Genomic DNA, 15,473 nt, shown 5'->3' on the forward strand with positions numbered 1-15,473 from the left:
AAAGCCGGTGGGGGCAATGGGGCCCATGTAGCCCTCCTCTACGGCCAAGTGAGCCATATATGGTGCCGGGTGATACCAGTAGACTGCGAAGTGAGCTTGCGCGCAATCGTAATATCGCTCGAAGTTGGATACTTCAAAGCCTCCTAGGTGAAAGGGGAGCATAAGAGTGTCGAGGCTGAGTCGCGCCTGTTTCCCTCCCCAGATAAGACGCGTAATCTGGGACTTGAGGGTGCGGAAAAAAAAGTGCCTGGGTTGTACAGGATATTTACAAATAGGTATTACTGCCTGTAGTCTTTCATTCAAGTTTGAAGATCTAAGGATTTGGCTGTAGATTTGATGCCCTTGAAGTATTCTAGAGCAGAGTCAGGCTTTGCACCAAAAAGGTGAGCACCGTCACAGGGAAGTTCCATTAAAGTGTATTGGACATCAATGGAGAATCCAGAATTCTTGAGCCTAACATGGTGACGAATTGTTACCAACGTGACCATAACTCGGACCACTGCATCAGCTGTGTCAGGCCGGACTAGAAGACTTGCTTTGCTGCAGCTTCCCAGTTTGTAATCAACTTCGAGAAATTAACTCTTAGACCTTCTGACACTATGGGAGTAACAGCTTGGACAGAGTCCAGCAAAGCATGAATATAACCTCCTAGCAAGTAAGTGGCTTTAAGAAATTTTAATGCCATGCTGAGAAGATTTTCTTTAAGTTGTGTTCCATCTTCTTTTATTTCCTATCTGATAGGGTAGATGATAATGATTCTAGAGTCATCTTCGAAGCGCATGAGGCTTGAACCACTTATATTTCAGGAGATGGGTGGGCTGAAAGAAAGGTAGGATCTCCTGGTACTGGCTTACACCTTCTAGCAACTGATCTATTAACCTCTGTAGGGGTGGTTGGTTTCTCCCAAATTGCCAAAATCAGGTCAAGGAGAGTTTCATTCATTGGGAGAAGAGGCTCAGAGGTATGGGCGGAGGAATGAAGGACCTCTGTCAGGACGTTAGACCTTACTCCTGGTAATTGTATGTCGAACATATACACCTTTCCTGACCACTCCATGGTAGGAGGTGACTTTTACAGGAGGAATGCCGGAGGGAGATAGTGTCTGGAACCTTTAAGATACTCATGTGGGGGTCTACATGTGATTGGCCATCACCTTCATACTAATTGTTTGGAGGATCAACCGGGCCCATGAAAAATCATTCTTCCTCTAAAAGTCTGTGCCTCCCTTTGAGGCATCATGGGAAAGCCCTCAAATTAGGCTTTCATGAAAGCAGCGAGAAAGGTTGAAGTGGAGGGGAGACAGGTTGCTTGCCTGTTGGCATCAATGTGATCTCAGAAGAGTGTCCTGCTGGATCCTTGTCCTCTCCATCTTGTGAGAGGTTTTAGAAGATAGAGAAGAAGGTGATCATGATCTAGGCTAGGGCATGACTTCAGATGACCCCCCCCGTCCTTAATCTAGAGTCCAGGGAATAAACTTCTGAGCCTTGGGATGCAACTTGAACAGATCCACAAATGCTGACATCACAGTCTGAACCCAGGCACCAGAGGCAGATTTTGTGAGGATCTGCTATAGACATCTGACCCACACAATCTCTGCACAGTTTGAAACCAGATCATTTTAGTTGGGACAGTTTGGTGACCACTGCACCTGAATACAAATAAAAATAAAGAGATATTGTTGCATAACTATTGCCTTTTCCTGAAGGGAGTTAGTCCGGAAAGCGTCAATGGCGCATAAAAAAGGGAACTTATGCTGACAGGGTTGCTTTATAGTACAAGTGATGTAACGTGGTGCCACACGTAAGGCCGACTTGAAGCTGGCGTCCCTTGCCAGCGCAAGAGAACTATTGGAGAAAAGTTTCTGGACCCAGACTAGCACCTGGGATATTCAAAAGTTGAGTAATCGCAGGTAGATGCCATCAGAATTTTCAGTTTTACATTTTGCTTCTATATTTATATGTGCTTTATTAAACTTTTAGTACTATTTAATATTCTCAACAGTCGTAGACATCCTGAGTAAGCATTGCAGAGCCCTAGGTATCCCTGGAGCACAGGTTAAGAACCATGGATCTAGAAAGAAACCAGAGCAGATTAACAGTTTCAAATGAACTAGCTTGACTAATCTTTATCAAAAGATTTTTCTTAGTTTAAAAAAAACTATTTTTATTGGTACGTATACGATAATTTGTATATACAAGGAGCAATGATATTGCAACATCATTCCATTGTCACATTTTTAGTACTGTTCATGTCATTACTTATGGCAATCTCGACTAGCAATCATGTTGCATCTCAGTGTCCGTCTCATAAGCCTCTGTAGGTCTGTCAGGCACCCCAAATGTTCTCCCTTTTTAGTGCATATTGTGAGTTCTGCTTGCCAGCACCTTTCTAAATCATTTTCCCATTCCTCCACTGTTGGAATGACGGACGCCCCCCATTTCTTTGCTACATTCTGTTTCACAACTACTGCTGCTAGCACTAGCCATTGTTCTAGATGTTTTGGCCAGTCTTCCTCTCCTGCAGTCATCAGCAGGAACCATTTGGGTACCATCAGAACTTTCAGGCCCACCACTGCCGCCATTGCCTCGACTATATTCGGCCAATACGTTAGCAGGATTGGGCATTCCCATATCAGACGATAGAAGGATCCTCTGACCCGCATCCCCTGGGGCACAATGTGTTTTCACTATGTCCCATTCCATGTAGCACCGACCTGGGATAGTATACTCTATGTAACACTTTCAATTGTATTAATTAGAACCTTGAGCGTATTTGCCACTACTCTTGGGCCTTGGAGCACTTCCACCCATTCCTCTCCTCCAGGGGGCCTACGTCTTTTACCTAGGCTGTTCTCAGAGTGCCCATGGGTCCAGAGCATTATCTTTTTGTACAGTGAAGAAATGGCTTTCTCCTGTAATTGTTCTGTCAGTATCCTATCTGCCAATAGTGAGGCTTCTTCCAGAGTTTCTCCTTCCCTAATCTATTCCCGCAGGGTATGTCCTAGTTGAGTGTACCTGAGCCACTCCACATTCCCCAATTCATATTTAATTTGTAGGGTCGTAAACATGATACACGCCCATCCTCTCCATATGTCTCCCAGGGTCTCCAGCCCCAGTAGGCCCCACCTGGCGAAGCCCCACAATTTGAATATTGCTTTCAGGTGAACGCCCGCCCAGAGGGGTGTCATCTCCGAGTTTGCACTCCCAACCCAGATATTTTGTCGCTGTCTACTTGCTTGGTGTATAGTATTGCCCGCAAACCTTACGCTCCCATGGCCAATCTGTCGACCATATATGCTGGCTCAGTCCTGTCTCAGAACATCCACCCATTCAGTCACCAGCTGGGCTGCCCAGTAGTAACCACAGATATCAGGTACCGCTAGACCTACGTCATAGATCCCTCTCTGAATTTTACCTAAAGCTATTTGCGGGGCTGATCTGCTCCACAGTAGAGCGTGGAGCTCCGAGTTCACCTGGTGGAAAAAGGAGGGGGACACCTCATATGGTGTGTTTTGCAGTGCATATAATAGTCGAGGGAGGGCCATAATTTTGAACATCGCTGCTCGGCCTTCTATGACTAAGTGCCTTTCTAGCTGTTGGCCCATATTCTTTCGATGGAACACTTAGGCACCCCTTGTTATGCGGATCCCAAGGTATGTAAAGCCATGTTTTCTTATTAGCACTACAAATCTGGATGTCAGAGCGGGTTCCCTCCCCATCCCCGACAAGGGGAAGAGCTGCAACTTATCCCAATTAATTTGGTATCCTGAGTACTCCCCATATATGCGGAAGACATGCAGAATTCAGTCTACTGATTGTCTTGGTTACCTCGCATATAAAAGGATATCTTCCATATAAAGCGATATGCGGTCTTCCCACTCCTCTCCTATCAGTATCCCCCAGATCAGTGGGTCCGGACGTACTCATGCTGTGACTGGCTCCAGTGCAAACAAAATTGGAGACAGAGGGCATCCCTGTCTAGTTCCTCTCTGTAGGGCGAACACACGAGACACTGTGGCATTAACCTGAACTCTGGCTATTGGTTGTTGATAGAGAAGTTGACCCACCTTATGAATTGGGGCCCATGCATAACTGATCCAGGAATGTGAAGAGGTAGTTCCACTCCACACTATCAAATGCCATTTGGCATCTAGGGATAGAAGGGCTGATTGCTTTCCTGGACATTCATCCGTTATATGGCGTATTCTGAACAGCCTTCGGAGATTTAGCCTAGTGCCCCTATGGGGCATGAACCCAGATTGGTCTGGGTGTAGGAGGATAGTAATCACTCCGGTTAAGCGCATAGAAAGGAGCTTGGCTAATTCAGGTCGCCTTCTAACATCTCGGTCTCCCTCAATGAGTCTTGGCAGAGAGATGTCACAAAAAGTTTACAGTCCTCTTCCGTGTTTATTGAGAGGGATGTGTAGATCCTTTCATTAGATTTAGTGAATTTCTCAGCTACCTCAGCCCCAGTTTCATACTTGCCCCCATCCTCATCCACCAGTCTAGAGACCCAACCTCCGTTCGATCTTGTGTAACCAGGCTAGCAGCTTGTTTGCCATGTCTCCCGCGTCGTAGAGTCTATGCTGTAAGGCCAGTGCTTGTGCTCTAGCACTGTCCTCTAATAAATCCTGCAGTTCTATTTGGCACAACCTTAAGCACTGCATATCTTTAATTACTTGGGGGTTATTTAAGCGTAATGGGTCTTTTTAAAGGACAAGACAAAGACATTACACATACATTTCGCTACCCGTTGCTCTGCTTCGAGGGATCCCCAAGCTGACCGCCCGGTCTTGCGGTATTAGTCCCCGGGAGTCCCCCTTCCAGCCACATCTAGCTCTGCTGACACGATATTGTTCATGTCTCCTCCCAGGACCAATCGGCCCTCTGGCAGGTGCAGCAACAGGGGACCCAATGCCTCAAGAGTAGCAGTCTGTAGTCTCTGGGGCGGGAGGGGTGCGGGGGCAGCAGGAGGACACTGAACACAAGTTGAGTCTTTTCCCTTCCCATGTAAGGCTTACAACTACATATCGCCCAAGAGCGTCCATCCACACCCTACCTTGGAAAAAGGGGAATGCCCTTCTAGTCAGAACTCCTACTCCTCTGGATCTTCAGGTATACTCTGTATGTGCAATCAAAGTGTAGCCATATCTATCTAGTGCTTTGAAATAGTTACTTTTAAGGTGTATTTCCTGCAGGAGCCAAACATCTGGCGTGTGCCTTTTAATATATTACAAAACTGTTGACCTCTTTAGTTTACCATTGAGACTATTAACGTTCCAGGACCATACCCTCACCGAGGTCAGTGTACGCCTATGGTCAGCAATCTATGAATTGACTCTAGACCAGTGCCCCTTCCTTATATTGGCCATAATCTCAGTAGCAGACTTTTGTTCACTCACTTTTTATATAACTATAGTACCACACCTAACTAAGAACGTGCCCCTCACCCCCCCTGACTTTACCCCCCACCCTGCTTTTAAGGTTGTGGAAATCCCAATTCTCCAACCCACAGAGCGCCTGTCGCCCCAGAACTTGTGTAATAATTATAACTAGTAAATTGGGGGGTGCTCAGCCCAACAGGACCGAAAATCAATAAGCTCTGTTCCACTCCCACCTGTCTGAGCATGTTCTTGGCTGATAGCCTCTGAGTCTCATCGGAGTAATATCGGCCGGTTGTCCCGGTCGGGCCACTCCCAAAGTCTCAGTATTTCTGCTTGTAGCTCTGAACTGCCGCAGGAAGTAAAGTCAGATCTCTCCAATCTTACCTCCACCCTGGCCTCACCACTTATCATTCTTGTGTCGCTTCAGCACCGGGAGGACTAGTGGGTCTTTAGGATGTGGCCTGTTGGCCTTGCCTAGTTCCAGTCTCCCTGCCTCCTTTGTTGAGTCCACCTCTCCAGTTAGGGTCTTTGCCTTTGTCTCGGCAAACTGTGCGCCAGCCCTCCAGCCACTCCCAGGCCTCCTCTGGAGATGTGAAGTGCCAGGTTTTCCCGTCGGATAGCACCTGCAGCCAAGCCGGAAAGAGCATCATGTACTTTAGGTCTCTGATTCTCAGTTCCTTTTTCACAGGCTCAAAAACTCATCCTTTGTCGCTGCACTTGTAGAGTGAAATATGGAAAGAACCTAATCAGGATGTTTTCATATAGTATGTCCCCTTTCACTCTTGCTGCTTGTAGTAACACGTCCCTGTCACTGTATTGAATATTCTGGCAATGATCATGCACGGCGAGGCCCCAGGTCTGGGAGGAGATACCGGCGCCCTATGCGCCCTCTCAATGGAAAATAACTTTGATAAAGGTGGGGGCTGTAGCTTGTAGAGGAGATCTTCTAGGAATAGACTGACACTGGGCCCCTCTGCCCCTTTGGGAATCCACACCACCCGTATATTGTTCCTTCTTGCTCTCCCCTTCTGATCTTCCAGCTGTGCGGCCTGCTGTGTTAGTGTGTGTACTTGTTCTTCCAGGTGTTTCGTCTTACTGGAGCTGGGTGATGTGGGTCTCAGCTGTTGATACCTTCTCACTCAGTTTAGAGAGATCCACCCTGATCAGGGTGACCCCCGTGGACATGAGTCTATTTTTGGTTCTAGGGAGCCTTTTACTTCCCGATTCGCTATCATTATGGCGGCCAGGGAGGGCTCTTCCGCATTCGTTGAGGGCTTCGAAATGGCATAGTTATCCATTTTCTTGGATTGGACTGGGCCCGCGCCTCTGTGCTTCCCCATCTTTTCTTTGTCTGCTGCCAGGATTCCGTGGGTGGAGATCCGCCAACCTCCCCACACTCCGTGGGCGGTGTTAGTTGGGGGCCCTCCATGTATTCTTGTTCCCCTTTATAAGTCTTTATGGGCTGACTGGTGCCCCCTCCAGTTGTTTTCCTCGGCCTAGCAGTCGTCCCGCCCCACGGGACCCAAGCCTGTTCCGTCAGTCACAGACTCTAATTTGAATCAAAGTGGGGGGAGGAAAGGCCATTATTTACAACGTTCCCTGCGAGAAGCCCCAAGAGATTGAAAGTTCTCAGGGGCTAGCTTGCACTTCTCTTTTGAACTCGAGGCTGCAGCGGCCCCTCCCTGAGCTCTCACAGACTGTGGGCAGGCCTATTGTCATCTGACTGAGGCCGATTATTCCCTTTCAAATGACAATGTGCCTGCCTTCTGCCTTTAGCATATCATGTGCCAGTGAGATTGTAGTTAGTGATTACACAACAGCTTTCCCCAAACAGAGTACTGTGGGGAACTTGCTCCCTTGTGTAATTTGTCAATGTTGTACACAGAGTGAACAGGGAGAGGAGAGGCGAAGGGGCGGGAGAGGAGAGGAGAGGCGAAGGGGCGGGAGAGGAGAGGAGAGGCGAAGGGGCGGGAGAGGAGAGGAGAGGCGAAGGGGCGGGAGAGGAGAGGAGAGGCGAAGGGGCGGGAGAGGAGAGGAGAGGCGAAGGGGCGGGAGAGGAGAGGCGACGGGGCGGGAGAGGAGAGGAGAGGAGAGGAGAGGCGACGGGGCGGGAGAGGAGAGGAGAGGAGAGGAGAGGCGACGGGGCGGGAGAGGAGAGGAGAGGAGAGGAGAGGCGACGGGGCGGGAGGGGAGAGGAGAGGCGACGGGGCGGGAGGGGAGAGGAGAGGAGAGGAGAGGAGAGGCGACGGGGCGGGAGAAGTGAGGCGACGGGGCGGGAGAAGTGAGGCGACGGGGCGGGAGAAGTGAGGCGACGGGGCGGGAGAAGTGAGGCGACGGGGCGGGAGAAGTGAGGCGACGGGGCGGGAGAAGTGAGGCGACGGGGCGGGAGAAGTGAGGCGACGGGGCGGGAGAAGTGAGGCGACGGGGCGGGAGAAGTGAGGCGACGGGGCGGGAGAAGTGAGGCGACGGGGCGGGAGAAGTGAGGCGACGGGGCGGGAGAAGTGAGGCGACGGGGCGGGAGAAGTGAGGCGACGGGGCGGGAGAAGTGAGGCGACGGGGCGGGAGAAGTGAGGCGACGGGGCGGGAGAAGTGAGGCGACGGGGCGGGAGAAGTGAGGCGACGGGGCGGGAGAAGTGAGGCGACGGGGCGGGAGAAGTGAGGCGACGGGGCGGGAGAAGTGAGGCGACGGGGCGGGAGAAGTGAGGCGACGGGGCGGGAGACGTGAACGGGGCGGGAGACGTGAACGGGGCGGGAGACGTGAACGGGGCGGGAGAAGTGAACGGGGCAGGAGAAGTGAACGGGGCAGGAGAAGTGAACGGGGCAGGAGAAGTGAACGGGGCAGGAGAAGTGAACGGGGCAGGAGAAGTGAACGGGGCAGGAGCAGTGAACGGGGCAGGAGCAGTGAACGGGGCAAGAGAAGTGAACGGGGCAAGAGAAGTGAACGGGGCAAGAGAAGTGAACGGGGCAAGAGAAGTGAACGGGGCAAGAGAAGTGAACGGGGCAAGAGAAGTGAACGGGGCAAGAGAAGTGAACGGGGCAAGAGAAGTGAACGGGGCAAGAGAAGTGAACGGGGCAAGAGAAGTGAACGGGGCAAGAGAAGTGAACGGGGCAAGAGAAGTGAACGGGGCAAGAGAAGTGAACGGGGCAAGAGAAGTGAACGGGGCAAGAGAAGTGAACGGGGCAAGAGCAGTGAACGGGGCAAGAGCAGTGAACGGGGCAAGAGCAGTGAACGGGGCAAGAGCAGTGAACGGGGCAAGAGCAGTGAACGGGGCAGGAGCAGTGAACGGGGCAGGAGAAGTGAACGGGGCAGGAGAAGTGAACGGGGCAGGAGAAGTGAACGGGGCAGGAGAAGTGAACGGGGCAAGAGTAGTGAACGGGGCAAGAGAAGTGAACGGGGCAAGAGAAGTGAACGGGGCAAGAGAAGTGAACGGGGCAAGAGAAGTGAACGGGGCAAGAGAAGTGAACGGGGCAAGAGAAGTGAACGGGGCAAGAGAAGTGAACGGGGCAAGAGAAGTGAACGGGGCAAGAGAAGTGAACGGGGCAGGAGAAGTGAACGGGGCAGGAGAAGTGAACGGGGCAGGAGAAGTGAACGGGGCAGGAGAAGTGAACGGGGCAGGAGAAGTGAACGGGGCAGGAGAAGTGAACGGGGCAGGAGAAGTGAACGGGGCAGGAGAAGTGAACGGGGCAGGAGAAGTGAACGGGGCAGGAGAAGTGAACGGGGCAGGAGAAGTGAACGGGGCAGGAGAAGTGAACGGGGCAGGAGAAGTGAACGGGGCAGGAGAAGTGAACGGGGCAGGAGAAGTGAACGGGGCAGGAGAAGTGAACGGGGCAGGAGAAGTGAACGGGGCAGGAGAAGTGAACGGGGCAGGAGAAGTGAACGGGGCAGGAGAAGTGAACGGGGCAGGAGAAGTGAACGGGGCAGGAGAAGTGAACGGGGCAGGAGAAGTGAACGGGGCAGGAGAAGTGAACGGGGCAAGAGCAGTGGACGGGCAAGAGCAGTGGACGGGCAAGAGCAGTGGACGGGCAAGAGCAGTGGACGGGCAAGAGCAGTGGACGGGCAAGAGCAGTGGACGGGCAAGAGCAGTGGACGGGCAAGAGCAGTGGACGGGCAAGAGCAGTGGACGGGCAAGAGCAGTGGACGGGCAAGAGCAGAGGACGGGCAAGAGCAGAGGACGGGCAAGAGCAGAGGACGGGCAAGAGCAGAGGACGGGCAAGAGCAGAGGACGGGCAAGAGCAGAGGACGGGCAAGAGCAGAGGACGGGCAAGAGCAGAGGACGGGCAAGAGCAGAGGACGGGCAAGAGCAGAGGACGGGCAAGAGCAGAGGACGGGCAAGAGCAGAGGACGGGCAAGAGCAGAGGACGGGCAAGAGCAGAGGACGGGCAAGAGCAGAGGACGGGCAAGAGCAGAGGACGGGCAAGAGCAGAGGACGGGCAAGAGCAGAGGACGGGCAAGAGCAGAGAACGGGCAAGAGCAGAGAACGGGCAAGAGCAGAGAACGGGCAAGAGCAGAGAACGGGCAAGAGCAGAGAACGGGCAAGAGCAGAGAACGGGCAAGAGCAGAGAACGGGCAAGAGCAGAGAAAGGGCAAGGGCAGAGAAAGGGCAAGGGCAGAGAAAGGGCAAGGGCAGAGAAAGGGCAAGGGCAGAGAAAGGGCAAGGGCAGAGAAAGGGCAAGGGCAGAGAAAGGGCAAGGGCAGTGAAAGGACAAGAGCAGTGAACGGGGCAGGGGAAATGACAAAGGAGCGGTGACGCAGTAGGAGAAGAGACCGGGCAGGAGAAAGTGACAGGGCAGGAGAAGTGACTTGTACTTATGTTCCTTATCTATTTATTTATACACTTTTGCATAACATCCACTGATGTGTCTGCAACACATACCTGTTGTCACACATTTTTGTCCTTAATTTTGACCTCCTGTCCTGAATGTTGACCCCTTGTCCTGAATTTTTACACTCACCATCCTCAAACTTGCACCCATGGCAGTTGGCCACCTGTGAGAAAGTGCCATCTTTCTTGCATTGGTATGCCCCCACTTTTTTCTGAACTGCTGATGTGCTTTGACTGAGTGTGCCCTGGGTTACTGCCAACCAGGTACCCAGGGCCTACGGTCCTTCCCTAAAAATGTGTTGAAACTAAAACCCAATTGGCATCTCTGGCCAGCTATCAGGCCCCAGTAAATGGTACCCTAGGTACCCAGGGCATGGTGACCAGAGCAGACCGCCTAAGGGCTGCAGCACTTTTTGTGCCACCCTTAGAGGCCCTGTACCCTGACACCCATACACTGCATTTGCAGCTTGTGTGTCTAGGTACAGAATTAAACAAAGAGTTGACATGGCACACATCCCTGTGTGCCATGCCCACAAACCTACTGCCTTGGCATACATCAGTCACCCTTCTATCTGGGTGTCCTATGCCAGTGGTGTGGGCACAGGTGTATGAGCCCTGTGCCCCTACAGTACCCAGGGCCATTCCTGGGCACTAAGTGCAGTGATGCCATTAAGTGTATATGGTGCTGGGAGGTCGTCATTACGAACTCCACAGCACCAAAATGGCTACACTGAAGACCGACAAGTTTGGTGTCAAACTTCTTAGCCCATTAAACCCACACTGATGCCAGTGTGGGATTTAATGTAAAATGCACCCCAGAGGGCACCTTAGAGATGTCCCCTGAAACCTAACCTACAATCCATGTCTGGACTGAGTGGCTGCCCAGGCTGCCACACAGCAGACATGTTGCTGGACCCACGGGTGAAAAGCCCCTCGCTCTCCTGGGCCTGCAACAATGCACATCCTGGGCGAGGTGCTAGGTCTCCTCCCCCAGGATGGGCAGGGGGAAGCTTCAAAGGCCTGCCGCCTCTGAGTTTTTCCAGACCATTTGCTGCACCCTGCAACTGCCCCCCACCGGTTTCGATCCCCACTCTGGCGGGAAGACTGGCGAGAAACCCTACGTCAGGAAGGGGGGGGGGTGCCAGCCTGTGCCAACCCCACCCCTCAGGTGGGAGATGCGAGGTGAAGCACAACCCCGGGCTCCGGCTATCTTGAAGATGGGGAGCCCTGCCCAATCACAGCTAGGCTCCTGCCCCCTTCCACAGGAGAGGAGCAGACTAGGGGGTGTACCCATCCCAGGACAGGGACCTATTGGTCCCTGCCCTTGCCCTACCTGTAACGCCCCTAAATTCAGTATTTAGGGGCTCCCGGAACCTTCCTTCCTCAGATCCCGATAAAAAAAGAAGAAAGAAGATCAAGAAGAAGACCCGCCTTGCAGCTGCTAACAGGACGACACCCACTGACTTGGCCCCAGCCCTACCGGCCTGTCGATCCTGGAATCTGCTCCTGCTTCATCCAGGCGACTCCTGCGGACAGCAACCTTCGGACACCCGGAGGACCTGCCTGCCTTGACCCTCTTAAAGACTTGGACTCCCATAATCAGAGGCTCTGCTTCAACAACCAACCCCTGGTGCCAGCCAGGAAACTCAAGACCTGCCCACTCTGCACCAGCCAAGCCCAGCCCGTGCCCGAGTGATCCAAGATCACGAGGACGTCTCCCCGGCGACTGGGACCCGAAGTCTAGTGCCCAAAGACACTCCTCGACAAACCAGACGACGCCTGCAGCCTCAGAACCAGGGACCCCTCCAACCGCGACCAGCCGAGGGTAAGATTTTGCGACACCCAAAGACACCCCTGCACCTGGCGGCTCCCTGTGCCTCCCTTTGGGGTACCTACCTCTTCTCCAGGATCCCAACTTCTCTCGAAGTGGTGGTGGCACCTGAAGAGTCACCGTCCCAGAGTCTGCAGCCTTTGTTCCCTTTTTACCTTTCCCATTGAATAATATTGAGAGCCCGACGGCTCAAACGCACCCTGCATCCAGCCGCTCGAGTGCCTCTGGCAGTGCAACCTGTGCCCTATCCTACTTCCCCATTCCCCCTGAGCAAGTGACCAGGAGCCCAGCTTCCACAGCCACGTGGCCTGCTAGTCAGCAGCCACCAACCGAAGGCCCCCTGCCCCTCATTGGATAACATTGGCCTAACTACCCCTTCACCCTGCTGCCCCTGTGCTGCTGAGGGTGAACCAACTGTACCTACCCGACTCTGGGGGACATCTGAGTCTATGCCCAGAAACCTAACTTGACCAGTCGAGTACTCACCTGGAAACCGGTAACTCACTTACCTGCCTTTGGATAACATTGACTGGTTTGACTCGAAAAATCTTCTAAGTGTGAAGTTTTGAAGACTTAAAATATTCCCATAAAATCAACCGAATTCCGAAGTACTCCCCTGTGATCAGGAGAGAAGCCAGTACTGCATCTTGTAGCGCAGTACTGAACCGCAAAAGTAATCCTAGCCCGGTTTCCTAGTAACTTGAATTTTCTCCATAGGAACCCATTGTGTGCTTTTCTGGGAAATTTCTTCCACGTGTCTACTTTTGAAAACTTGAAATATTAGCTTTAAAAATCATACCAGATACTGAAACGTAATTACTTACCTGTTTTAAGTTGAGACCACAGTGCTGGACCTAGGAGCCCAGTACTGGATTACAAAAGTAATCGTACTTTAACTGCAACCTGAAATTTCTCCCATTGGATAACATTGCCAGATTTTCATTGAAAAGTGTGAACTTTTAAAATCGCTTTATATTCCTTAAAAATCACTGCAATAACTAAAACGTTTTTACTAGACTGTTTTCAGCTTAGATCCCAGGACTGAATCTAGGATCCAGTCCAGTCCTGGAACTACCAGAGTACTACCAGAGTAATCTACAAAGCCCCATTTTTATACATCATTTCCTCTGTCTGTAGGTGCAGGGTGGGGGCAGAACCAGTCGCAGCTGGTCTGTGAGCACTGTTGATGGGCTCAACCACCCTCTCTATTCACTGGCAGGGCTAGGGTCGTTAGACGCACAACAGGGGGGCGGAGTCAGCATTGTCAGGGGAAAACCCAGCCTCATTCAGGACACAGGTACACTCCTCCCCAGCCATCAGCATGCTAATCTCACACTCACCACCGGGCAGACCCATCCAGACTTCCTGGAGCCTGGCTCACCAGCCAGCTCCAGCCAATCAAACGCCAGCACCTTCACAGCACACACATAGCCATGTCTAGAAGTGGCACTTCCCTACTAGACACATACATGCCGCATACACCATCTCGCAGCATTCACTCCCACGAGTTCACACATACCAAACTCGAGCCCGCACTCCCCACGCATCAGGAACCACCAGGGACACATACATTCCCCATGCATTCCTATGGGAGGGCAGGCCTATCTCACCACATGCACTCAAAGTGCGCACGCACTTTCCACTGGGACACAGTGAAAGTGCGCAGAACCCAAAAATCACCATCACCAATTCACCATTTAAAGCAAAAAATCTAGGGGTGAACCTGCCCTAAGGGCCAAGTCCAACACCTGGCACCTCAGTTTGCCAGCTCTGTGCCTTGGTGTGGAAGTTCATACCTAGGGTCTCCGTACCCCTCTAAACCTGGCACCTCAGTGTGCCAGCTCTGTGCCTCGGAGTGGAAGTTCATACCTAGGGTCTCCGTACCACTCTAAACCTGGCCCCTCAGTGTGCCAGCTCTGTGCCTCGGAGTGGAAGTTCATACCTAGGGTCTCCGTACCCCTCTAAACCTGGCACCTCAGTGTGCCAGCTCTGTGCCTCAGAGTGGAAGTTCATACCTAGGGTCTTTGTCCCCCTCTAAACCTGGCCCCTCAGTGTGCCAGCTCTGTGCCTCGGAGTGGAAGTTCATACCTAGGGTCTCCGTACCCCTCTAAACCTGGCACCTCAGTGTGCCAGCTCTGTGCCTCAGAGTGGAAGTTCATACCTAGGGTCTTTGTCCCCCTCTAAACCTGGCACCTCAGTGTGCCAGCTCTGTGCCTCGGTGTGGAAGTTCATACCTAGGGTCTCCGTCCCCCTCTAACCGTGACACCTCAGTGTGCCAGGTCTGTGCCTCGGAGTGGAAGTTCATACCTAGGGTCTCCTTCCCCCTCTAACCCTGGCCCCTCAGTGTGCCAGTCTGCTGTATTTATATAGAAAAACCCATTGAGCTCAATGCTGCAACCCCTGTACCTGTTGTGTTTACAAAGTTTATTGCCTTTCTGCAAAGTACTCATCTGAGACCTCTCATATTGAGAACAGTATATTTTGATACTTGTTGGTTCTAAAAATAAAACAACTATATCTTTGATATAAAAACGATTGGCCTGGAGTTCAGTCTTTGAGTGTGTGAAACCTTTTGCTCACTGAGTGTGTACAACAAATGCTTTCCTCTGGTACTGCCTTACTGCTCGACCAAGCTACCACTTTAGAGAGTAAGATCACACCTGGCTTTAACCTCTGGAGTTTGTGGACTCTATACACACTGTACCTTATCTTGGTCCAGTATATATAGAGTAACTTTCTCACACCACCCTACTCGGCGGTGCTCCTGTTGATTGCCCGCAGCCCTCCACCGTTGCGTGCCAGGTCAGCAGCTGGCTGTGTGTGTCTCGGTTTGCTTATGTGCGAGCTACGACGGATTAGTGTCTCGCTCAGCGCGGCTGCCACCCAAGGCTCCAGGCAGGCTCCTATGCCGCGTCACCCCGGAGTTATGGCCAAACAGTAGGTCGGGGCACGAGGAGCATGTCCCCATGTCTCGTGCTGCTCCACAGGTGATTAAATGTCCTTCAGGGATCAGGATTTTGACTGATGTTTCGGAATCGGACCGGAGCTCCGCTACTCTGCAGCCATCTTGCTCCGTGGACAAGCCACGCCCAGCCAGATTTTTCATAGATGATGCCATTTCTAATTGTCTTAATTCAACCACTCCAATGCCTTTAAAATATAGAAAGCCTTTCCATGACTGATACTATATACATATGTATCTATATATACACATCTAGCAACTATATATATATATATATAAAATATTTATCTATATCTATGTATCCCATGCATGCAATTCTCTATGTATCAATCGATATATGCATGTATTTATCTGTGTGTCTACCTATATATGTATGCAACTATCTATTTATCTTTCTATAAATGTATGTATCTATATCTATACAACCTTGCCCCCACATCTTCAATGCATTTCCAAAACATCCATGTTCCCTTG

At 51.7% G+C, this 15,473-nt stretch overlaps 1 protein-coding gene across 1 annotated transcript in view; it reads right to left on the minus strand.

Moving 5' to 3' along the window:
* CLTC (clathrin heavy chain) overlaps window positions 1-15,473 on the minus strand; it is a 987,367-nt gene that overhangs the window by 250,601 nt on the left and 721,293 nt on the right. The window lies entirely within an intron of this gene.

The sequence above is a fragment of the Lissotriton helveticus genome, chromosome 3_1 (genome assembly GCF_964261635.1).
Source record: "Lissotriton helveticus chromosome 3_1, aLisHel1.1, whole genome shotgun sequence".
Lineage (NCBI taxonomy): Eukaryota > Metazoa > Chordata > Amphibia > Caudata > Salamandridae > Lissotriton > Lissotriton helveticus.